We start from the raw sequence: 26,285 nt of genomic DNA, 5'->3' as shown, positions 1-26,285 counted from the left end.
GACCCCAGTGGACAATGAGTAGTACTGCAAGTCCACACCAGGTCGGTTTTCTGGTTTTGTGTATCACATCTGGTCTACTCAGTTGCGCCCCCCTGATCCATGGTCAAAAATGATATTACACGTTGGAAATACATTTTAAACCTTGTGCTTGTTTGACCAAAGATCAGTGTTGGGAATATTACTTTAAAAAAGTAATTAGGTATAGTTGCTCATTACATGCTTAAAAAAAGTAACCAAGTTAGTAGTTAAATTACTTCATAATAAAAGTAACATTATTATTACCATTATTGTTATTACTATAATAATAATAATTTAAAAAATATATAATAATTCTATTTTTTATAAAAGTAATGCAAATTATGTCCACGCTATATAGTGTTTTCATTTATTTTTGTCACTATGTCACACAAATCCCTCACTCTATAATGACATAACATATAATAATAATAATCATTAATATTGGAGTCGTGATGTATGTTATACCACGCCAATTACTACAGCAATCATAATAATAATAATAAAAATAATAAATACTGGATATATGGTGATTTGTGTCACATAAGTCATCTACAGGTAATTTTGTGCGGGCTAAAATAATAAATTTTATATATATATATATATATATATAATAAATTGCCAATGCTATGAAATATACAGTGCTTAATGCTATCAAGGCCAAAATCATTGCCATAACTATTACTCCATTTCCTCCTCAAAATCATCAGCTTCCACTTGGCTCTTTGAAAAACATACTTTTGTACACTTTCAATCAAGAGATGATATATAGGTGATATATCTTCAGTTTATAATTCGACACATTTAAAGACATGGTTAAAGGTGCATGACGCAACGTTGACGTGTTAAAATAACCATATTTTTCACCCACACATGTTTTAAGAATTGTATAATGGACAGGAGGCACTACTGTGGCACAATGGCTGTTGCCCCTATTTTCCTGTAGAGTGAAATAATGATCGGGGATTCGGGACCATAACTTTAAGCTTTCTCCCTGTCAGGCGCGTGCACGCGTTCAGTCTCGCTCCGCGGAAGCGTTGGGACAGCGAAAGTGTTTGAGAGTGTGTGGACGAGTCCGTCCGTAGTAAAAGACAAACGTGTGCCACAGCGGATATAAAAGTGTGCCAAATAATAATAAACCAATACTGCAGTATGCCCCACCACTCCAACTGTGTCAGTCGCGCCGCCCCACACACATCCGCCACCAGCCGTCTGAAGTACATTAACTACTATGCAAACACACTACCTGAAACGCTTCTCTAGCCTTTGGTGAATGTATCAGAGGGCCGTTTCCGAAGGTGAAGCACGTACAAATGACGTTACGATGACATGATAGCAAAACGGAAAGAAAAGGGTGGTGGCTCAGAAAGCCAGAGAAAAGAAACATAGAATTACAAAGTGAAGCGTCTCTACATGTATGAGCAGACATGAAATTTTTAGCTTAAGTACCAAAGCAGCTAACGTTAGCTCAGCTTCAGAGGAGGGACAGAATAAAGTATAGAATCAATTTATTTCGAACATATATATATATATATATATATATATATATATATATACACACACATGTTCGAAATAAATTCATTCATTTTCATTTTATTACTTATAGTTATCATATTGGTGAATAATTTGTAACTAATCATCAGGAGCTAGTCAACTATAGGTAAATGTAAGTGAATGAGAACAGCAGAGTCAACACGTCAATTTAGCTACTTGTATAACAAAAAATTAATAAATAAATATAAATGTGTAAATAATTCTGGAAACAAATGTATAAGTAAATATATATTTTAACAAATTAAGTTAAATCTTACTCATTACTGAACCTTACAATTACAAATCAGGCCAGTAAAATCACCCAAACAGCCCAACCTCCTCTGTCTGAACTGTATGAACGCTCAGTGATGAGGAAAACCACCCTCATCACTGATGACCCTTGCCACCCACTCCACCACTCCCTTCATGCTGCTGCCATCAGGTAGACACAACAGAGTTCCACCGGCTAGTCAACTATAGGTAAATGTAAGTGAATGAGAACAGCAGAGTCAACACGTCAATTTAGCTACTTGTATAACAAAAAATTAATAAATAAATATAAATGTGTAAATAATTCTGGAAACAAATGTATAAGTAAATATATATTTTAACAAATTAAGTTAAATCTTACTCATTACTGAACCTTACAATTACAAATCAGGCCAGTAAAATCACCCAAACAGCCCAACCTCCTCTGTCTGAACTGTATGAACGCTCAGTGATGAGGAAAACCACCCTCATCACTGATGACCCTTGCCACCCACTCCACCACTCCCTTCATGCTGCTGCCATCAGGTAGACACAACAGAGTTCCACCGGCCAGAAAAAACATTTACAAAAAATCCTTCATCCCCTCTGCAATAACCGCTCTTAATAATACAAAATGAACGGCACTATATTTTATTGGTTGTTTTTATCTGTTTTATTTTTAAATGTGTGGGATGTTTGTAATGCTTAAATGTGAGTTTTAAACTTTCTTTTACAGCCGTGGCAAAAAATAGAAACATTTCTGTTTTCACCTGGAACAGACAATGAAGCTATCTATCTATCTATCTATCTATCTATCTATCTATCTATCTATCTATCTATCTATCTATCTATCTATCTATCTATCTATCTATCTATCTATCTATCTATCTATCTATCTATCTATCTATCTATCCATCCATCCATCCATCCATCCATCCATCCATCCATCCATCCATCGTTAGAAGACTATTTTTGTCTTCCTGAATACAGACTGGAGATCGGTGAACAGGTCCTTCGAATGATTTATTTTACAGAATATTCTGGACACAAGCAAGTTTACAGACAAATGGCTGTAGTCCTCTCGCAAGTGTGTAATTTCATCGGACTCACAGCATTCTTATACTATCTTGAAAAACCCCCAGGAAACAGCCCCCAGCCCTGAGTTCAATACGCATGACGACAGCCGGAAGCAGATAAGACTTTTTACACTTTTACAGCATATCATCCAATACACATTGAGTTCAACCCCAGACACTGGCCCATTGATGTGGAAACAGACGAGGTCCTCCCCCAGACCTCATTCGATACACTCACCAAGCTCTACTGAGAAAATTAAAACAGTTATGACTAAACTAAAACAGTTATAACAAAATCTGGGCAAAAGACCCTCAACACTATCTATCTATCTATCTATCTATCTATCTATCTATCTATCTATCTATCTATCTATCTATCTATCTATCTATCTATCTATCTATCTATCTATCTATCTATCTATCTATCTATCTATTATATCAACACGTTGCATTTCCTTGAAACAATACAATATGCTTTTTAATAAATGCATTAAAAATATAGAGCAACATCTCAATGTGTCTTTCCAAACTTAATCACAATAACCCACCCCTCCTCCACCCGCTCCCAAAGTTCCATATTGCACTGCGCAATCGAGGGTGTGCTGGCATTGAGACTCGGACATCCCGGCATTCTTCTGTTTGTGGATAAATGTGTTGATGCTCTGGTGTGAGCTGTATCGAGCGCTTCCTCTCATTTGGGCGCGTGTTGTTGAAGACGAGATGGAGAAGGCAATGGAAGACAGGATTCAGAAACCCCGCTGTAGAAAAATGGTGAGTACATGTTTTACTTGCATTATATTTTGGTGCTGTGAAGTTTAGTTGCCTGCTGTTAGGACACGTTGTGACCGCATTTGCTGCGGTGTGCTAGAGCTAGTGTCCGGCAACGAGTGCTTCTAGATTGCAATTAACCTCGCAAACCACTGCAGTTGGATAATGACTAAACGTTAATGCCATAATGGCTCCGTCTACTTTACGTCTTGATAAGGTACTTTGTATGTTACTTTATTCAACATTAGGAACATATTTATATTTATTTTGAGTACATGGTTGGCCTATTAGGCGCATACAGAGGCGCTTCAATCGGCATGTTTACCCCAACGGCAGCCATTTCGCTACCGTGGAGAGCTAATTTCAGCCTGGTTCAGCAGGCTAACAATGTTGACATAAAACGGGCTACAAAAAATCTCTTCGCAAGACTGCTGTTTCCCACCGCATCCGCCAGGGCTAGAAAGTTAATATAGTACATTTAGTATAATCCATAATAAAGTCTCTGCACTAAATTTTTATTCTGGAAAATAAAGTACAGTATTTGAAAAAAGCTTATATGTGAAGTATTTACAATGTTGTATTACAGAGTGAGGAGTCTAGGAATTGATATTAGTTGTTGTTGGATACTTGCACATTACCAGTAAAGATAAAGCACAAGTCAAAGCAATTAATTAAAGAAATTAAGATGGGGCAAAATCAATGGAATAGAGAAAGCATGGGAAGAGACTTATTTAGTATCAACCCTTTCATGGCAGAATTAAGACTGGAAGTTCAGTGTGAAAAGGGAAGCCTTTTCATAAATTAAGCTTTCCTTTACTCCACACGTGCCACATTGATAGTCTATGTCTAGTGTGTTCCAAAAATGCCACAAAGGACACTAAAAACAAACTACATAATTACCATCTCTAAACATGCATTTTGTGTGTTTTCAGGCTGAAACACGTTGGATGCGGCGCATTAAAAAATTGAAAGAACACCATGATGCATGTGAGAGGACATATGAGAAGGCTCAAGCAAATGTGTCAAATAAGGTGAGTAAGAAGTCTTTGTTTTTATACTGTGTGATCAAGTGCAACAATACTTATGTCTTCAGTTGCTGTGTTGCTTCAGACGTCTGCCACCTGCATGAGGTGGTAACATCTGAGGACAGAAACCCATATGTACTGTCGGTGAAATTTCTTTCATTGTGAAGTAATTTGATACATTTTGAATTGTTTTTCAGACATTTCACAAAGACAGCAACAGCAAAGTGATACTTGACCACACTTCAGATGATGTTGGTAGGTAATGAGACAAGTGTCTCCGAGCTCGAAAGAACACGCAGCTTCATTGTGAGTACAGTATACTCTTTGTGAAATGTAATATGCTGACAAGTAGTACCATGATATTGCAAGGCTTTCGTGCGAGTGTCTACTAGGCATGGGCTAATAAGAGATTCGGATGATGTGATAACTGAGCAAAAAATATCGCTGTATCACGGTATTAAAATTGCAGATCTAAAATGTCTCTTTAAAAAAATATAAATAATAGGGTAAATAAAAACAGCATTTTTCTCTCATTGAAAACAATATATTTCACTTTTAAACAAAATATAGACTATTTGGTCCACTAAGAAAAGTGTAGCATGTTAAGGTTAAATAAATAAATGGCAATTTTTTTCAGTTTTTATTTTTTCTATTAAGTGGCAGTGTCCCATCAACATTGACGGAATGCCCACTTCTGATCGTTACACCCCTAATTCTGACTTTTATACGTTTGTGATTTATAATCTCTCTCTCACTTTTTCACTCTCTCACTCAGTCTAACAGGGAAATACTTGAAGAAATAGTAGAAGATTCTCTATCGAGTTCTGACAACACTGAGGATGAATATGTTCCTAAACCTGGAGAAAAAACAAGTGACAGCTCAAAAGAACCTGACCTGAACACGGCTAACCCTCAAGAAGATACATCTAAAAGTCCATCTCCTGCCAGTTCCCGTGGAGTAGATGTTCAACCAGAAGAGAAGACGTGTGACGTGTGCTAGTTCAGAATCTTCATCTGGTAGTTCCGATGTGACTGTCATGACGCTAAAGAAGAAAGAAGATGGTGGTAGGCTGTACAACAAATCACACTTCTGTGTGTATTGCTCCAAGACGTACAGAAAAATGGCACGCCATTTGGAAGCCCAACATAAAGACAAACCGGATGTATAAAGAACAGTTAAATTTCCACCTTGGTCAAAAGAGCGAAGGATACAACTCAGTTTACTGAGAAACAGAGGGAACCGAGCCCATAACAATCAGGTACTCGAAGAAGGAAAAGGAATGTTGATACCATCTCAGCAGTCAAAGAAGCTTGCATACGCCAAAGATTATATGCACTGTGCAAACTGCCTGGGCTATTTCAAGATGAAATCACTGTGGAGGCACATGCTAAGATGTAACCTAAATCTAAATATGCAAAATTTGAAACCAGGGAAAACAAGAGTCCAGACTGTGTGTGCATATGCTCAGCCAATTCCAGCTGGTGCAAATGAGCAATTTTGGAAATTGGTGCTTGCCATGAATGAAGATGAAATATCAGAAGCTGTGCGCAAAGAAAAAGCAATTCTGAAATTTGGGGAACACCTCTTCAGGAAACATGGCCATGATGTCGCAAAATCTGACTACATCAGACAGAAGATGCGAGAGACAGGATGACTCCTTCAAAGAAAAATGGAAAGCTAAAAAATATGTTGGATTTCTTCACTCCAACTAATTTTCCTCACGTAATCGAAGAGGTTAGGAAGGTGGCTGGCTTAAATCTGGAAACGCATCCATTCAAAACACCATCATTGGCGCTTAAGTTAGGACGAAGGACTCAGGTGATGACAATGCAGTTAGCAATGCACAGGTATTCAAACAAATCTGTCACACCAGGTGGAGCGACCATGATGATATTGAGGCATTTTCAAAATTGTGAACATTGTTGACATCCCTAATATTGACCACTAACAAAAACAACTCGGTGTTGCTTTGGAAGTGGGTAGAGCGACACAAAGCATTATGGGTTATCGAGAAAGCTATTGTGCATGTTATGTACTGTACTGTAAGAGGCTGGGTTCACAAGATAACTTTTGGCCAACTTCAACAAGTTTGGATACACAGTTTTATGCATACGCCAGTATTTAAGTGGATCAAAGTGCTCGGTCCAGAGGAGGCGCTCAACAACAACCTCTGCACCAGCATTTTTTCGATCGTCTTGCGATTTCTGCTTTGTTGTCCAGCAGCTTCCACAGGTTATTACCTGCAGGGGGGATACAATAAAAGCACACATTATAAACATATATTGAATGACATGAATATGGCATAAGATTGTACCCGTAGAAGCAGCAACAGGTTCTCGCTGTGGTGGTGCTGATGTAGACGGTTCTGCAGTGGTCTGATTAGGGCACCACATTCAGCCTTCAGCCATTTGACTGGAGTCTCACAGTTTCCTGGACTGTGAAACCCAACTGTTTTAAATCTTGGATCTAGTGAATTTACACTTACACAGTGTCTGCTTGAAATGGTGCCAACATTGTGCTCTAGAATCATATTCATTTGCGGACAAAGGTAGCAAATCTGTGTGTTGTCAGAGCTGGTGCAACTGCTTCCCTCTGCTCGTGGATCCATTGTAGCATCTCATAGGTGCTGTTCCACCGCGTTTCCACTTCCAGTATCCAATATTTTCAGCTATGTGGCTGATAGGAAAAGGATGGACCCTCAAAAGAGTGGTCAAAAGGTGTTCCTTAGCATCAACAAAATGGCAGGTGATAGTGAAATAAAAATCCATGTTAATGGAGGTCCACATATTAGCTTTGAGGCTGACACTGTAGTGGTCAGTACAGTAATTCAGCCTTATCCTCCTCGACATATCTCATCTTCACCATGGCCTTAACCTGTATTCCTACATAGGATGATGTAAGTAAGATTTAGTTTTGCCACAAATGCTCTGAATCCAGGATCGCTCTCGACAGTCAAACTTTCATTTTGAATGAACCTCATCTACATGAAATGCAGTTAGTTGACAGGAGTAATATAACTTTAAGATTCATACACGTAAATGGTGCTTCTTACCTTGATTGTTGGCACGAGGCTGAGTATTCTTGTGTTTGGCTCTGTAATGACTCAGCATTGATGACGTGTTGTTGTTATACACCAATTAGGGCAAAGCAAACATTGCACCTGTAAAACCAAATGACAACATGTTACTCATAGCGGACATCATCTAACTTTCTATGTATTTGCCATCCCGTCAGTAAGAACGGCTCCTCTTGAATAATCTGGCACTATACTGATGGATAGTACATGCTTGGATGACATCACCGCTGTCAGCGTAATCTCGGACAAATCTTACTTGTCCTAAAAATTTAGCAATGTGGGAATTTGGTATCAGTAGAGCTGTAAATGTGATGCACACTATCAACACTACTGTGCCAGCATTTAAGCTCCACTGAATCAGACAAATGAAAACGTAAAGTGAGCGTATTTTACCTTATTCGGTGGCACCGAATCGAAATGCTCACACACTTGAGAACGCTTCCTGGATGGCTCCATCAGTCAAAAAGTCAAAAACTCCAAATGTCAAACAACAAGCAACAGCTATTCGTAACGTACAATACGTGTGCAACAGGGACATGATGCCATGAGCCATCTTAAATGCACTGAGTTTCGCGCCAAAGTTACAAAGTTCCGCCTGTCAAACTGAAGCAGTCAGCTGACTATGTCAGAATGAAGCAGTGAAGTAGTTCGAACGTCATCAGTGACGTCAACTGAGGCAAGCTCCAGCCCACTTCTTCACTACAAGCCGCTTATCGAGTTCTGACCGTGCTTCGGAGCTTCATTGTTAGAGGTAGCATCACTAACTGCAACCCTCGTTTGAAGTACTAAAATCAACACAAGGAAAAAGACTTGACTTGGAAACACCAAACAAACAGTAGTGACGGCAAAATCAAAACTGCGTTTTGGTACGTACCGGAACCCAGGCGGAATTTGTGATTCAAATCGCGTTCCAAAATCGGTCTCAGAATCAGGATGTCACGTGACAGTTGCCTTTCACGTTCCATTACGCCTCCAAACGTCACATTGTTTCGGCGAGTGCCTTTTTTAGATAGATTACTTAGATAAAATCCTTGCACTATATTAAAATGTCTTAGATCTGAAATGAATCCAGCCTAAGTATACTTCGTATGTTAAATTGCCCTGGTGATTCATCGTCCTACATGATAAAATGTCAACCTCCTCGAGTGATTTGAACGCGGCTGTTGGTTTAATGGTAACGCATCCGCACAATGGGCTGAGAAGAAGGTCTGTTATCCAGATAACCCAGGTTCAATTCCCGCTACTGGTGTCATGTTGTTGCAGGTCATTCTTTTTCCTCTAATACTTTTTGTCAAAACTTGATGCCCTGTCGCAAAAAAAAAAAGCCTTTTGAAATGTAGCCTGTTGAAATGTAGTTTTTGGATAAATGTGATAGCACTGGGGGTTTCATCAAAGCATTTAAGTCATGTTGAGAGGCCAAATTGAAAACAAACCAAGTATCAGCAACAAAAAGCTCATTTGTACTTCTATACTTATTTTTTGACGGGGTGGATGTTATTCAGTTTTTTTCCCCCATGATATTATTACCTTCTCTTATGGCGTCCATTAAAATTATAGCCCGATTGCCAGTTGTGTAAATTAGGTGATGACAGACAGCCAATAGTTAGTTTCCTTACTGAGGAGCTGGCAACACTGATCTACTGTTTGATTGTGATATTTTGGCCACCAGATGTCGCTGTGGGGAGATGTTTGGAACGTTCCAAAAGATCGATTATTTTTGTGAATCAATCGTTTCAAATGATTTGATCGTTTCAATGTTCCATTTCTGCCATCCCTTACAAAGAGCAACAAGACCTGACAAGCACAATGAACTGACGAAGACTGAACGAAAGCAGGGAACTAAGGCCGTCCAGATGGAAGCAAAGCCGGCTTCGTTCTGCAAACAAATCTTGTACACAAAGAATTTCAAGACTTGCGTGTGTCCAAAAGAAGACGCTGAGGACGTTTAATGGCTGTAATGTATATGCCAAGTCTGGAGTGGCGCTGTAGCGCAGCCACAGGGAGTTCACGGAAAGCGTAGAAGAATCAGCAAAGAAGACAAACACTTTTTTCCCCCTAACTTTATTGCAATCTACAGAACAAACTTGGCTTTGCATGTATCAAAACAACATGGAAAAAGACGAACACAGGAGAAGTGACAATGGCGGGTGATTGAAGTTCAACACCGCTTGTTAGACATGGGAATAAAGAAGCAAAATATTTTGTTGCAAAAGCATAAGCAAGCTAAGGAGGCTGCGCAAAACGACTACAACACGGCTATCCGCCTTTGTTGTTGACAGACGGTTCCCGCGCAGTCACGCGAGAATTGCCACATACATCATCAATGTACGACAATGCGTCGTCATCGAGCTGCGACCATTACGTCATCACTGGAGGAGTATCCTGCATATGGTGTCCAGACGGACGCCATCGTGTGGACGAACGGCCTGAAAGGTAAGAAACTTGTGAGGATACATTGAAACTGGCTTTCGTGTGGACGGGGCCTAACTACAAACAAAGTGATGAGACAACGAGAATCACCTGTACAAGACACAAGTGGCTGAGGGATTCGATTGGAAGACACAAGGAACCGAGATGACAAGAACAGGTGGACACAATAATCTAATGAGACGGACATAGACAACAACAACAACAAAAATGACAGAACTAATATCTAATCAAAACCAAATCAACACAAGACAGGTCATGACAAAATCATCATTTACGTTCCCATTGATGTCTTTAAGAACTCACCGCCTGCTGCATCCCACACGAAGAGACGATTTGAATGCAAGACACTGTGGAGACTGTGGGATCATTCCATTTTCTGTAGGGTGGTCTTATTTTCATGAGGGTAATGGGGCTCATATACAGTCTAAAAAATAATAATTCTCCCAACCTCATCAGTGGCCATTCGTCATTATCATTGCCCACAAAGAATACATCCGTCCATCCATTCTCTGAACCATGTATGTTCACAAAGGCCATGGGCGTGCTGGAGAGACAGGGAACACTCTCAACTGGTCACCAGCCAATCACAGGGCACAAACTAACAAACCACCATTCACCCTCACATTCAAACCTACGATCAATGAAGAGTCTTCAGTGAACCTACTGGTTATGTTTTCGGGGTGTGGAAGGAAACTAGTGTGATAAACAATATAAAAATAGGAAAATGGCTTTAAAATTCCAAAAATGTTTTCTTGCTTATCTCCTGATCTGACCTTTATCGACAAAGTACCTTGCTTGCTCATGATTGTGCATTTTTGCAGCTCCCCTGACGGGAGCCTTAGAGATTAAGCTGTGGGGCTATAATGAAAAGAAAAGAAAGGAGGCTGGCCCTGATCACAGAAAAAAGATTGCTGCTTTTATTGTAAGGAAATTCTAAAACACCCTTTCCCAGAGGTGCTTTAAACACAGATGACCGAGACAAAAGGCAGATAGATTAACACCACCCTCGGAAGGAGTGACACCTTGCATGCTTTAAAAGGCCGCACTGACGATGTCATGTCTGAGGATTAATTGGTCCTTGTGGTATCAGAATAATTTTTGTGGTATCAATAGTGCTGTCATTGGACAGTATCAATATGTAAACAACAATCAGAAAGACCTTTTTAATCTTTTTAACCTTATTTAATTATATTACTCTAAATTCTCGAGAACAACAAGCGTATATGTGTTTGTATTTTTGTTCTCTGGTCTGTGATTTAAATATATTTTCTTTTTTAATCCAACAATACCCATGATTGAATAGTAAAAATGGTTGAATTGGCATATTTTCGGTTGTAATACATGCACGTGCAACACGGCAAGTGCGGCAGCAAGCAAGCAGCCTCACCTCAGATTGTGCAATCCTTCATTTATAAAAAAAAAAAAAAAAAAAAAAAAGGGGGGGGGGCAGATAAAGCATTGAGCAACAACAACAAATATTGTAAAATTACTGTACTAAGACAGATGCCTATTGAGAAGTGCCTGTTCTGGTTTTCTGTCACTTGGGTGAATTTTATGTACTAGTAGTATCAGTAACTGGAATTGGCATCGGTGACTGCTCAAGAGTTGAGTATCAGTCTGTAAAAAAGTGGAACAGCCCTAATTCACACCATTAAAAAGACAAAAAAAATATTAAATCAGAATAGGGCTGACCAAAGACTTTCTTACTGGTAATAATCTTTGTTTTGAAACTGAGGGATAAGAAGAAAAGGAAGACTTTTACAGGCTGATGAGGCAGTTCTATAAGGCAGTCATTGAATCAGTGTTGTGTTCATCCATACCCAGGGGGAAAAACCCCTATTTTTTGGCAAAATATCATTTCTGGTGCAAAACCTTTTACGTTTTTTTCTCTTTGCCCCCTGAGTAGCCACAAAGGACAAAGTTCGACTGCAACGTACAGTCCGGGACTGCCAGGAAGATCATCATACCACCCCACGTCTTGGAGACTGGCACGATACAAGAACTAAGACAAGGGTAGGCAAAATTCTCTTGGACCCTTCACATCCTGATCACCACCTCTTCCAGCTTCTTCCATCAGGTAGGGGCTCACAAATTATGCACACTAAAACCAGCAGATACTCTAATAGTTTCTTCCTGCTTGCCATTAACTTCCTAAACAGTAGACTCATAATTCCAATGTGGCATTTTGCGTCTTTTTCTTTAATTTATTTATTTTTGCCAATTTTACACATCCTTGTTGTGACAGTATTATCATATTCATTATTGTAGCTGTTGTTGATCAGCATTATACACTAATGGAGATTTGAAGTGCTCAAGGACACTGCATTATTTGTTCATCGTATCAATCATAATTACTGCCGTACTGGTCACTTTATATTGCTTGGTGACTCAGCTGTCAATGTTTGGTACTACACAAAGGATGTCCTTCATTGCTTTCGACTCTGCACTTGTGTCTTATGTCCTTAATGTTCTTTTTGTTATACTATAGTTGCATGTTGGTGTAACTAACAGAGAAAAAATCCTTGTGTGTTTTTAACGTACTTGGCCAATAAAGATGATCGCGATTTAACTGCATTTCAAAAAATAAGAAAGAAAAAAATGATGTTGTCATTGAATGCAATTCACGGAATAAGAGAGCCCATAGAAGTTTGTCTTGTCTTATCACTGTTTCTAGTTCCTAGTGTCACCTTTGCTGGAGCCAATTGATCAAATTGATATAGATCAGTAAGGCTTCGGTCCTCCATCACACTAATGTACATTTCAGTGTGTGCTAGCAGGGGGAAGGTCCTTAAATGAGACCTCGGAAGCATGGACTGTGCTTTAGGTGCCCTGGGGTTGTGTGTCATTCTTCTAAAAAAAATTGCAACTCCTAAACACATTTCTATCATTTCATAGAGTGATTGAAAGCTTTTATGCACTTAGCGTCAAGCAATCATGATGTTCAAGAAGATAAAGGCAACCGGAAAAGTATAGGATGAAGCTGCAGCTTATCATGCCTACACTATTTATTTATGTTTTTTATTATTTATTTATTTATTTTTAATAAATAAAACATAGTTTAGCAAAAGGAACTCTCTCAAAGTACCAACACAAAACTCCTAATTTACAGTGATTTTTTTTAAAGCACAAAAAAACTTGCACCAATTCACAAAGTCAAGCTAACACGAAAGATAACAATATTCATTTGTTTCCCTTGGGGCTGCAGGGCATTTGAGCGCATTTCAGAGTCTTTTGTTTGAAGCCATGCTGGTTGATTGGCACACCAGCCGTGATGCTTTATCAACATTGAAGGTCATCAGCATTTCCACCAATGCCATGTGAAATATTGTGTGGAGCATGCATGATCGGAAGATGACACGTTTGATCACTGCTTTAGTCCGGTGGCTACACTGCTAGTAGTAGCTTAAGTGCTAACTCCACATCATCACTTGGGTGGGTACTAGGGGTGGGAATCTTTAAATGTCTCATGATTCGATTCGATTCTGATTTTTGGGTGTGTGATTTGATTCAGAATCGATTTTCGATTAAAAATGATTTTTGACTCAAAATGATTTGATTGATAATGATTTTTGCTTCAATTTATAGATGTTCAAGGAATTGTAATGATCTACTCCAGTCTGACTCCACTCTCGCGGCACTTTTATCATTAAAAAGAATGGCTCCATGCTGCACAAAAAAACTTTTATCGGAATAACTTGATTGACCGCGTGGAACCACACTGCCCCTAAGTGGCCAAATCGGATACAACATGAACAGCGTTTCCAATAAAGGCACACCTAAACAAAGGGAAGACAGTATAAAATAATATAAATAAAATCAAGTTGGGGACATTTAAAATCGATTCTGAAGCGTACTAAATGAGAATCGCGATTCCTATGAGGATCGATTTTTTGGCACAACCCTAGTGGGTACTAGTTTAAATGACTGAACAGCATTGTGTTACCTGTTTTTGTGAACATACCTTGCACTACTGCTTCATTCAAGATAACACCAAGTTAAGTCTACCCAACAACAGCTGTGACTTTAGGTGCACATTCAGTTATCGTTGACAATTTCTTACTATTACTTTCATTTACCTCTTCAAGTTCAAAACCAAAGTAGAGAAGGAAAAGATTGGCTGCCGTCGCACACAGCCGCGTCTGGTCAAATAGGGATGTGCTCACAGCTGCTCATCATAATAATAATAGGATTCTTGATCATATTATCATTCAGCCCCACGTATATTGCCCTTTGGAAGGTAATCGAGTTTGTGGAGTCGTTGAGGGCTGACGTACAGGCTCCGCTTAAAATATATACATTCAATAAATAGCCATATTTTCTGTGCATTATGGTAACAAATGACCAGCAGACCGGTACCAGGCCGCAGACAGGTGGTTGCTGTATGGTGTGTCATGTCAGGGATTTAACAAGAAAGAATGCAAGGAATGTAACATTCACCATCTTTTCTCTTTGATTGAATTGTGTCACATGCAACCAAAAGTGTCTCCTCTCTTTTTTAAGACAGATCGTTAAATATTGACCATTCATGGAAGCTCACCACCGGGGCTGTATCCGTCTTGACTGCATGAGTCCTCAATGCTCCTGGCTGTTGTCAATTGAGGGGGCCCTATTGGGAATTTGCCATTCGCCACCATGCACATCCTCTCCCATGAGCATCTCTCTGAGCGAGTGAGGCCCCCTTCAAAGGATGATGAGTGACAAGGAGAACGTGTGCCGCCTCGAGGCGTCTCATGTACAGATCTAATTCGGATTCTTTTTTGCTGTAAACACCAAGGACACCTAATTAAACATGTGAAGCACTGTTGCACAAAAGGCAAACACTGCCTACATGCATACCAGATATGCCACTCATGCCCAGCTTGTCAAATAACTCACGTGTTTAGAGGAATTAATTGTTGCATGAAGTTCATTAACCACGTACATATATGTTAGAAATTATTTGAAGCTTTGTGTTTTGCCCCTTATACGATGCCCTCTTTTAATGTGTGTTTTCTATGACTTCAAGCTACATCCTGCTCATTCTAATAGTGTTGGACAGCACCACTGCAGGAGGTCAGTGAATGTAATGTCCTTTCAATAAAGCCAGAGGGCATAGGAGACTAGATATTTGCTTGTCTCCACTGGTTTACTGTTCCTTGGATATATTATTTAACATACATCAAACACCAATTCCAATGAATGGTGGGACGTTGTGTAAAATTTAAACAAGGACAGAATAATACAATGATTTTCAAACTATGTTCAATTAAAATACACCAAATACATATTTAATGTTCAAATGGATGTTTTTGTTTTGCGAAAATCTTTGATTTTGAATGTAATGCCTGCAACACATTTGGACAGAGGCAACAAAGGACTGGGAAAATTGAGCAATGCTCAAAAAGCACCTGTTTGGCTTCACTGGCCCTAATCCTCTTCCGTATGTTTGGAACACTCCACAAAGGAATAGTTTCATTTTGTCTGTCTCCCATTAATAATTAGTGGCAATACATGCTTATATTTGCAGATAATGAAAGTGATATTCTTAATTAAGCCAGTAAATGCATGCAATGCAACAGCCAAACAGTATTATATTTTAGACACATGCTTATTAGGGTCCAAACAATGATTGCTATGAGGTCCCTATTAGTATTGAAGGAAATATTCTTTTAATATTGCTCTTTTGCTGAACTACGGCAATCACATTTTTGACAGCCTAAACATGCACAAAAACTCAACAAACTGAGCAAATATCGGCCTGGTGAAAATGGTGATATTTTATGGTTGAACCCAATGTAAGAAGGTTTGAGCTTTTGTTCGCTGACAAACAATCTTATGTCCATGACTTTCTCCATGAGGTGATTTTCTTTCTGTGCAGATACACACATGCACGCATGCCACACACATTAGTTAAGTTAGCCGATAGCAGCACAACAGAGACATTAATATTAAAACTTGTTTCCCTTGTTCCACTCAAAAATGAGTGATGGGCGTAAGCCTTCAGTCTGACCATCTGCAACGTTTCCTAGCTTTGGGGGAAACTTCAGCTAACTACCAACCAAGTAGCATGACTACAACAGCAAAATATAATAATAAATAGCAGACTAGAAATGAAAATAATGTGATGGAATTGAGTGGTAGAGTAATTTGCGACGGCGTATTAGGGCCACGGATAAATATATTTTTATAGAGGCGGGGGCAATATTCCGAGAAAAAAACCTTGCAAATTTGCGACTTTATAGAGTGGCAGATTTGCAAGAAAAAAAACTCACTGGGACACTGTTTATAAAGTGAAAAGGCAGGATGGAGACGGACGGATTCATTCTTAAATTAAAACTTTACTCGTCGTTCACCGCAGCTACAGCGACAACAATTTCTGATCCTCTATCAGCTGACTAACAGATGCTAGCATACTTTAGGTAAATGCTAGTGAATGACGAGAGCAGCAGATTCGACACATCAACTTAGATACTTGTACAAAAAAATAAAAAAATGTATGAACGTGTAAATAATAATTCTGAAAACATAAATGTGCAAGTAAATCTACATTTTAACAAACTAACTTAAATGCTTGATCGTCCGGGTGTGGACCTTCGCAAAGCGAGGAGTCTTTGTCGCTGGCCAATGGCCATACACAACGGATCAAAGAGCGAATGCTTAACATGATATGGTTAATCTATGCTAAAGCAATTACTATCTCCTTATTTGGAAACCCGACCGAAAAGTATTGGCACAAACAGTCGAGTAGTACACTAAGTTTTAGATTTTTTTCTCTCGCAAATCTGCCACTATATAAAGTGGCAAATTTGCGCGAAAAAAAACCTCATAAATTTGCGAGTTTAAAAAGTGGCAAATTTGCGATTTGTTTTCTCTGAATATTGCCCCCGCCCTCTAAAATTTTTTTTTATACGTGGCCATAATATGCTGTCGTAGTAATAAACCTTTGGTGGAAGTAAGGAACTTACAAAATCACTCGACTAAACAGTCACACGAGGGAGGTACCAGTGCTTGTATACAAATTTGCAACAGTGGGAGTAGGAGTAGAGGGCCGACTGGCTGAGGTGGATCAAACCATTTTCTAATCAAATGGGGGGGGGGGGGGTTGGATACTGTATTTTTGTTGTTTGAATATTCCTTTTAAACTCTATGGTTTATATACATACTATATATTTTTCTAGCTTGCTAAAAAGAACACACAGTAAAAATATATTTTACACTCTAAAATTTTGGGGGTGCTATTGTTCACTTTTAGGGGTGCTGAAACACCCTCCAAAATGGACTAAATACGGGTCTGACTGTAACATATAAATTGTCAATCTGTACATTATTAAACATACTAGTATGTTATAGCGTATAAATTATATATAATTATATATATATATATAATTTATATATATATATATATATATATATATATATATATATATATATATATATATATATATATATATATATATATATATAACTTAACTGGTATATGTCATATATCAACCAGCCATCTTAAATTACTAAAAGCACTTTAGAGACAAAAATGAACTTTCTGGGTTAAGAAAAATTGATTCATCTTAAGACATCACAACTGTTTCTTTCAACGTGTGTCTCTATGTGAGATACAGAGTGTCGGGGGCAGTGTAATTATGGCTTTGCTGTGTTCCCAGTCTGTGTTTATGTGTTACTGCTGCCGCTTCAGCTCATCCTCATGCTGAGATTGGCCCCCGCACACACAGCAGCCCCCAGCCCCCCCCCCCCCCCCCCCTCCACACACACACACTCAACACACACACACACACTCAACACACACACAATTACAGGACTGCCAAAGGTGTTGCTGGCATCCAAATAGCAATTAGAGTGAAAATGGCCATGTCAAATGCGACAACCACAACAATTTCCGTTTGTCAAGATAATTACAAGCGTCTTGATGGTGGCACTCAGCTCAAGCAGAGAAGACACAGTGGGCAGGGTGGGGGTGGACGGGAAGAAGAATTTGTCAGATGAGATAGCAATCTCTGTTCAGCCAAATAGTTTCAAAAATGTTGCTGCAGCATTTGCCACTTTTCTAAACTTTGAATACCATTTATTTCCCAGCCATTAGAACATTGAAAAAGTGGAAACAAAATACTGGAACTCCAAATCATAAATAAGTGAATGCAAGAACTCGAGAGCTAAAGGGCTTATTATTCCCACAGAGGAGAATTCTGAAATACAATGTAGGTCAATGCGCAGAGGGATACACTGAATGTATTCACCAGAACTGTAAGTCTCTTTGGATTGAATGGGCACGTGCATACACTATGCTGTTAATTATTATTTTCACAGCTGGCATTTTGGCATAGTAAAACAGAAAATAGAAGGACAATCATAGTTAGCACGACTATTGCAAAAAAACACACACAGAAAAAAACAACCAAATTAATTACATTTGGTGAGGAGGTTAGGTGCACATAAATTTGATGTATAATCACTGTTTTTGGCGAACCAATCAAATTAACTCATCCCCCAAACATTCATATAGGCCCCTACTGGAGATGTTGGAAAGCATTTTATATAGTTCCGAAAAAGTACTGCAGGGTAAATAAACCCTTAGCTGCACCTTCAAATCATTCAATTCTTCAACAGAAGTGCTTAATCAGTCTAGTTCTGTTGAGGAAAATAGCAAACGTGTCATATTATATATTTTTTCTTTTTGGGGAATTCCCCAACAAGCATGAAGCAACGATTTATAAGCTTCATGCTTGTTTGGGGCTTTTCATCTGTCTCTCTGTTCCGTTAACCCATGACAATTGTGGAATTCATTTGGAAAAACAATGAGCATTGGCTTTCAACAAAACACAATGTAAATAATCTGCATTCCAATGGATAGAAAATAGCTCTGCCTTCTGGATGCAAGGAAGTGCCATTCCATGCTGCTTGGTGCTCTTTTGTTTATGTTTGACAAAGGAAAGCGGTAATGCCTGCTTGTGTCATGGCTGCGTTTCAATAGCAGTGATTTATTATTGTTTCTCCGTAGGCACACAAGTTGCAGCCAGGAACCACATTTAGCCACTTTAATCGGGGATTTCAAAGTGCTGCACACACATTACACAATATACTAGTTATGTGCAGTGTTTACAGGACAAAAGGTAACTTGTGTCGTATGTATTATGACCACTAGAGGGTAGTATTTTCATATGATAAGCGAGAATGAGGTTGACATAAAATACACTAAGTCAACCCTCATTTTTGATAAATCATATAGTGATCATTTAATCCGATAATTTCATTGAATTTGAAATGAATAACTTCAAACTACACATTGATAATACTGTATTTCTCATCGATGTATAAGCATAGAGTATACTTTTTATGATGACAAATATGCTTTGTCTAAACAAAGTTATCAAAGTTGCTATGTCTTCATTTTGTCTGAAACATTAGAACTTGTAAGAAGCATGCCACTAAACACCATTTTAGATCACTGCAACAAATATGTGCTATAATCAGTCACTGATTCTTCAGAATGTGGTATTGCAGCATACATATATGTTACCATACCATTTGCTTCATATAGTGTAAGCCTCCCCACATGACCATATGAATGCAATGAAGAGATTATATATCCTCCATAACACCTATCTTATTCCATACATACATTATACATGCAAGACAGAAAAGTGACTGATTTGACAAAATTTACATACAGAGATTTTCTTTGGAGTCAAATATAATATGTAACTAACTAAGTTCAGTCACTTTTTAATCGTTTCAATCCATTAAGAGTTAAAATACTATTATTTTATACTATTGAATCTTATTTTTTGAAGCTATGCAATACAGATTTTAAACAACACCGCCATCAAGACCTGTTTGGATGAAGAACTCCTAACTTAAAATCCAGAAACCCCTTTAAAATGAACTAGAACAGAGATTGTAAGCCAATGTCTTGAATAACTCTACATTATTTAACCAATCAGTAGTGTCCAATTCATTATGTTGCAACGCAGGTATGCATGTCCATACAGGATATATGATGGGTTTTCAATCAAGATGATGTTCACAGTACCTCCCAAAGCTGTGAAACTGTTCTAACACCAGGTGGCAACCTTTCTATAGGAAGGCGCTGAGGCCACCACATTGCTGAATCCAGCCAATTTCTAATGAGGCTGAACAGTAAACGCTTACTCCAAGACATCACCTACTGTCATTGTGATATTAAAACGCCAAAGGAGATAGTATTAATGAAAGATTCTTACTGGTGTGATGTGAATTCCAAAAAACGGAAAGAAAAAAAAAATCCTAACACTATCATTGTACAAGTTTGTTCTAAACAGTTTACCGGTAAACAGTTTGGGCTAAAATTTAGGGGTTAGGCTATAATCATACACTCACTCGATGATGTGATATTTTACATGCAAAATCAAGCAATGAAGTGAAATGGTTAAGAGTAGTACTCTAACATTAACTATCATGCTCATTATTCATATCAAAGTTAAAAAGAAACCACACATACAGTATTTTGTGCATTTATGCACATTTTTGGACACAACACAATTCCGGATGACTTTCTTTAATTTGCACATTTGTGTAAATATCCTAAATATATATTTCATTAATATTATATTAATAATATTAAAATAATAGAATCATATTTTATATATATATATATATATATATATATATATATATATATATATATATATACATAAGCATTAAAAATGTTCAGATCGTTTGGATGTATCTTTCTAATTTGGGTTTTGGTGGCAATGCAATTACCATCCTTGAAAGCCTAATTGGTGCCAGTTAAACCTAAACCCAACTCATTGGCACGTCACAGCAAAGAAGCTGGCGACAGCATTGTGAAGTTAAATTCAGCCTGAATGAAAGGATGCCTCATAATTGAAGGGATTAATAAAATGAGTTATCTTCAACTCTTTTTGGTGTGAATGTCCATAATTCCTCTATTTTCAGCAGTTGCAAGTGAAAATGTATTGATTTTTTCCCCCTGTTTTGATGATCGTTGCGAGTTGCGCAAAAATGTATTACGGTAGATGACTAAATAAGAAACTGTTGGTATCACAAATGATGTCAATTCGCTGGATGTTGCGGTTTTAGCGTACAGTATGCAATGGCTCGTCTGTTGTAGCCGCCTGACAGATGATCTGCTTATAGGCTTTACTGGAAGGTGCCAGGCTGCCTGGATAAATGTGTGGTGTGCGCTGCAACTCTCTCCAGCTCTCTCTGACTTGACCCTTAAGGTTAATCTGAACTGGTTCCAAACCAGTTATGGGGGCATGCATGCAGAACAGTCCACACACATGCCTCGAATACCCACTGCCACTTTCATTTTATTACCAGAATCTCACTGAAGGAAGAGCAGAACTGATGATAAACAAATAACCACTCATAGCATGCTGCATGATCATGTTGTTTAAAATTTAAATTAGAACTCAGTTTGCAGTCAGACAACCAAACCATTACTCCTCCGTTGTGTCATAACAGCATCACTTGCAATTTTGTTACTGCTTGTTATGTTTTTCAATATTATTGTTTTCAGATTTATTAGTTTTTATTCATTGTTGAGTCTAGCTGTAGTTTTGATACTTTAGATGGGTTCTATTTCAGACATGATCAGAATTTTTACCAGCAGCAAGTCTGACTTGGTGTGAGTTACTTGCACTTGTGTCATGAAAACAAATTCTAAACCAGATTAAACATGCCCTCTAAAGACTCGAACCAAGGCTTGGTTCTCACCTCAACCCAAGAAGATAAGATTGTGTTGATAGACTCTGAAATGCAAAATGGCAATGTCCCCCACATTTGGGAATTGACGCCAGATGAATTTCTCTGCAACCGGTTTCATGAACAAAATTTAGATTTTTCTCGTGTCTGACAAATATTTGCCTTAAATGCTGATTTAATGTATCTTGACAGACAGTTTTCATTTCATGCTTAAAGACTGGTCTGTTGATTTATAATTTGAAGTATAAAGTTGATAGGAACCATACAATTGGTTAAAAAAAAAATCTTGTGTCTGACATATCAGGTTTATAATGCTTATTTAAAACCCTAAATATAAAGCTACTGCATTGTTGTCGTTAATGTAATTTCTGGTCAGCATTAAACTACGTAGTCAGTTGATTTAGTTCTGATATATGATGACGCAGTGTAGTAAACATCTGTAAAACATGTTAACCACTAATGTGGATCGTACACACGAAGCAGGATCTCAGCCTGCCTGCAGTAGACAAAGTGCAGATACCTCCACCCTAGCAGTGGCGTACGCCTGACGTTGGCCCACTCAGATATGAATCAGCTGCAGAGCAATCCAGCCTTATCAGTTTCCTTTTTCATTATCAAGTTCCTTTTCCTGCATATAGTGATGAGCAGGTTTATGTGTTTGAAGGTTGCTATTGTTTTGGGCATATAAATTGGGTGGGAAATAACATCTTTAAGGGTCTAGAGTGTAAACAAAGGGCACATTTCTTTGTTTTTGTTAGTTGTGATTTATTAAAGGTTCGATAAGTGAGGTTATTAGAAAGTGTTGCGAAAAGAATTGCGAAAAGCCAACTAGATGGAAATGCCAGCAATTAAAAAAAATAAAAATAATTCGCAAAAAGGTTTTTACGCTTGGAGGGGGTGGTTTTTGAAGCGTATCGAAAAAAGGAAAATGTGCATTTTGGCGATGGAAACAGCTTTGCTGAATAAGCCACTACAAGACCGGATATACGTCGCACGTTTTGACCAATACTACGTCACACGCACGTTTTTAGTCACAATAAATGGCGGATAATAAAGTAAGATATGTTTGGGGAGACGAAGAAACACGATTCTTTTTATAATTAATTAAAGACAAAAAACATCCATTTGCAATTTTAGATGGCTTTATTAACATCAGCTCACACGACACACTTCATTTACATGTGGGAGGGAAGCCAACAAGACAAACTATTTCCGTTCAACATTCCCACCTGCAACTCTCCATTGTCCCAAAGTTCTGTCACTACAACGTCATCTCGCGGCGCATATTCGCTAAAGAAGAGCGAATGGAAACGGGCATAAGTCGCATGTCCGTTTTGCGCATTTTCACAAAATTCGCATACAAATTTTGAAACATTTGGATGGAAACCTGACATAGATGTTATTTTTAATTTCTTCACGTGTTTGAGCATGAATTAATTTCAGTACAATTCTGTTCTCACTTTTCAAACTTACACAATAGTATGTGATAATGGATTCCTCTCAAGATTTGTGCAATTACCATTAGGTGTAGATTTTGAATTCCTACAGTGTATAATTGATAACCTTTTCTCCTATCAGTGCCAGAAGTGGCGTTTGTCAGCAAGGGATAGATATTCAAGCATTAAGATTAAAGACAAACCAAAATAACCCCCTAAAATATGTCTGTCCTCAAAAGTCATCAGACAAGATGTTGCGTTAAGTTTGAATTTCACTACAACTCATTTCCAGTAACACTTGGAAGACTATTACTTGCCAAAAAAACATTCCAGTCTTTTCTTCTTTTAAAACAAACATGCTACTTGAATAATTGCTTCTTCGGAAATCATAAAAGAAAATAATCTACAGACCCAGAAAAAAAGAAGCTTTTCACTGGAAATGAAAACAACACATTTCTATGAATAGGAAATGATGAAATGTAAGCTAAAAAGTCTATACTGTACTAAGTGACTTGTTTTTCTTCAAAACCTTCACCTTCAGCTCACTTAAGGTCTAAAGTCCATGCAGTACTTCTCAGTATAGACTTGACATGCACTCATTATCCTTCAACACATAAAGTACAGAGTCAGTCTGCTACAATTTACAAAGTGAGCACTTTGATCATTATAATTTTGATGATCATCTGCTTTATCTTTATATACAGTTCTTAAGAGTCATTTGAAATCACGTTATCAACAACATACTGCACTTTGCCTGCAGATAAAATGCATCGTTGTCACAGCCAATATTCGCTCATTACATCATACATTGTATCGGCATTTCCTTGTTGAACTGGAGGTGATGTTGTCTGTGGACGTTGGTGCAACTGGGATAAAAGGGCACAAGTAGTTTAATCACTTGGTATCAATGTTATAAAAAAGATAATAGATTAGATTCTGACTCCGCCATAGGTTTATAATTTCACAAGTAGATAATAAATGAAAACAACCAAAACCAGAATGGCAATACACAACCCTGAAGCCAAATCATCCTAAATTATATTAACCTCATATTGTATACCAGCATCAGATATTAGACCAATTGTAATTCTAATTATTTTAAAGTTATTATTTATATACATATATAAAAAGATATAATAAAATAAATAAATAAAGGGTGTCAAAATGATCGCGTTAATATTTCGTTGACTTAAAAGTGCCTTTAATGGCACTAATTCTTTAACGCTCAATTAACGACCGCCGCTTAAAACACGTCAAAATTACCCAATAGAAATGCACTGTACTACACTGGAGCTAAAACACACAATGTTTAGGGGGCAGAATGTTAGCGTGGAGGAGCCATTTGAACTGTGTAGCAGTTCCCTGCTTTGAACTCAGTTAGCTGTGTAATTCATTTGCGATTAATTCTGAGTTAATTATTGAAGTCATGAAATTTACTACAATTTAAATTTTTTATCAACTGACACATCTAAAATAAATAAATAGTCATCCTCATCCATATTCATACCAAAGCTGAATGACTTCTTCCTTGACTGATTCTATAGACTTTTTTACTCTGCTACCTACTAACATTAAAATTCAATCAAACCTCTTTGGCAACGTGAGCATCATTAGACTTGGAATTATCCGAAGTCACCAGTGTGTGTTTTCACGCTGACACAACAGTCTCCTTACAAAGTATGATCCACAGTTTTAATAATTGCAAAATAATTGCCGTATGTATAAATAGGAGCTGAGGTTTGTATCTAGAGTTGCACTACCTCATTCCCTGAATCAGCTGCACCTGTGTGTGTGTTTGTCTGTGTGTGTTTATGTCTTGCGCAAACTGGGCAGGACAAAGGGAGTAAACGGTGCAGAACAATGGTAAGGCCTTGTGGTGGAACTGGAGCGAGACAGTATGTCTGCAGGCCTGTCGGTCGCTGAGCCCCGGGAGGAACCTCCAGCGCCACACAGGAAAGCTCTTTCTCCAGAGCTGTCGAAGACACACACAAACACACACTCGCACGCACACATACACAACATACAAGCACACGTTGATAAAGACAATAGTGAACAGCAGAGGCCCCCATCCTGACCAAGCCCTGGTCTCGACGGTGACTCCAGGGACTCATCTCACATAAACGCAGAACACACCGTCCTGGCAGACGCATACACATGGACACAAAGGGGTCAGAACATTCGTGGAAGGTTTGACAGGCTCAGCCTTGCTCATTGTCTGCTTACACAGCACTTATTGTCAAGGTTGACAATTTCGGTCATTTATTGACGCTTGCAGTCAGCAGTGGAAATCAGATGCAGCACAGCCAGTTGTTTATCATAGCTAGCTTTCTGCTGTCAACTAACACATCCATCCATCCGATATATGAACCACTTATCTTCAAACCATTTTTTAGGTTACTGTTTTTATTCTTATTATTTTATTTTGAATAGTTTTATGGCAACTCTTCAGGGTTGTATTGACCTGTTGCGCGTGATGTCACAGCCCTCATAGGAACGCCCCCTCGGGGACGCTGGATGGAAAAAGAGCCACTTGCCTGTATTGTAACCATCGAATCTCGTATAGCGTAAAGTCCTTTATCTAATCGATTATCTTATAAAATGGTCATATCTTGCTTTGCAGTCGGTTGTACAGACAGACAAAGGAGTAAAGCAAATGTTGCTTTTATGGCATACCTACTAATGAAGACAAAAGACGTAGATTGATAGCAGCAATCAACAAAAAAGACTGGCAGCCCATAAAGTATTCACGGATTTGCAGCGAACATTTTTTGCGAGGTTAGTGGATAAAAGTTGTAATTAGTAGATAAATGTTCATACATTTTACTCGTAAACATACACAAAGATTGTAACAGAGGTGTCAAATTGCGTGTTTCTAATCTCATTAACGAGCCAGATAGTTAGCGTCCACTCCAACTGCACGAACACACAGCTTAGTTGTAAAATGTACCTTCTTCAAAACTATTAAGTGCATTTGACTGT

The 26,285-nt window shown here is 38.3% G+C and overlaps 1 long non-coding RNA gene across 1 annotated transcript; it reads left to right on the top strand.

The window, feature by feature from the left end:
- The first annotated feature begins 8,900 nt into the window (after positions 1–8,900).
- On the top strand, positions 8,901–15,257 carry LOC144049278 (uncharacterized). The gene is made up of 3 exons (XR_013293529.1): positions 8,901–10,176; positions 12,080–12,250; positions 14,674–15,257. It is a non-coding gene; the product is annotated as an uncharacterized LOC144049278 (long non-coding RNA).
- The last annotated feature ends 11,028 nt before the right edge of the window (positions 15,258–26,285 follow it).

The sequence above is a fragment of the Vanacampus margaritifer genome, chromosome 3 (assembly GCF_051991255.1).
Source record: "Vanacampus margaritifer isolate UIUO_Vmar chromosome 3, RoL_Vmar_1.0, whole genome shotgun sequence".
Taxonomy (NCBI): Eukaryota; Metazoa; Chordata; class Actinopteri; order Syngnathiformes; family Syngnathidae; genus Vanacampus; species Vanacampus margaritifer.
The sequence above is the reverse complement of the archived record's forward strand: the minus strand, read 5'-3'. Positions and strand labels throughout refer to the sequence as shown.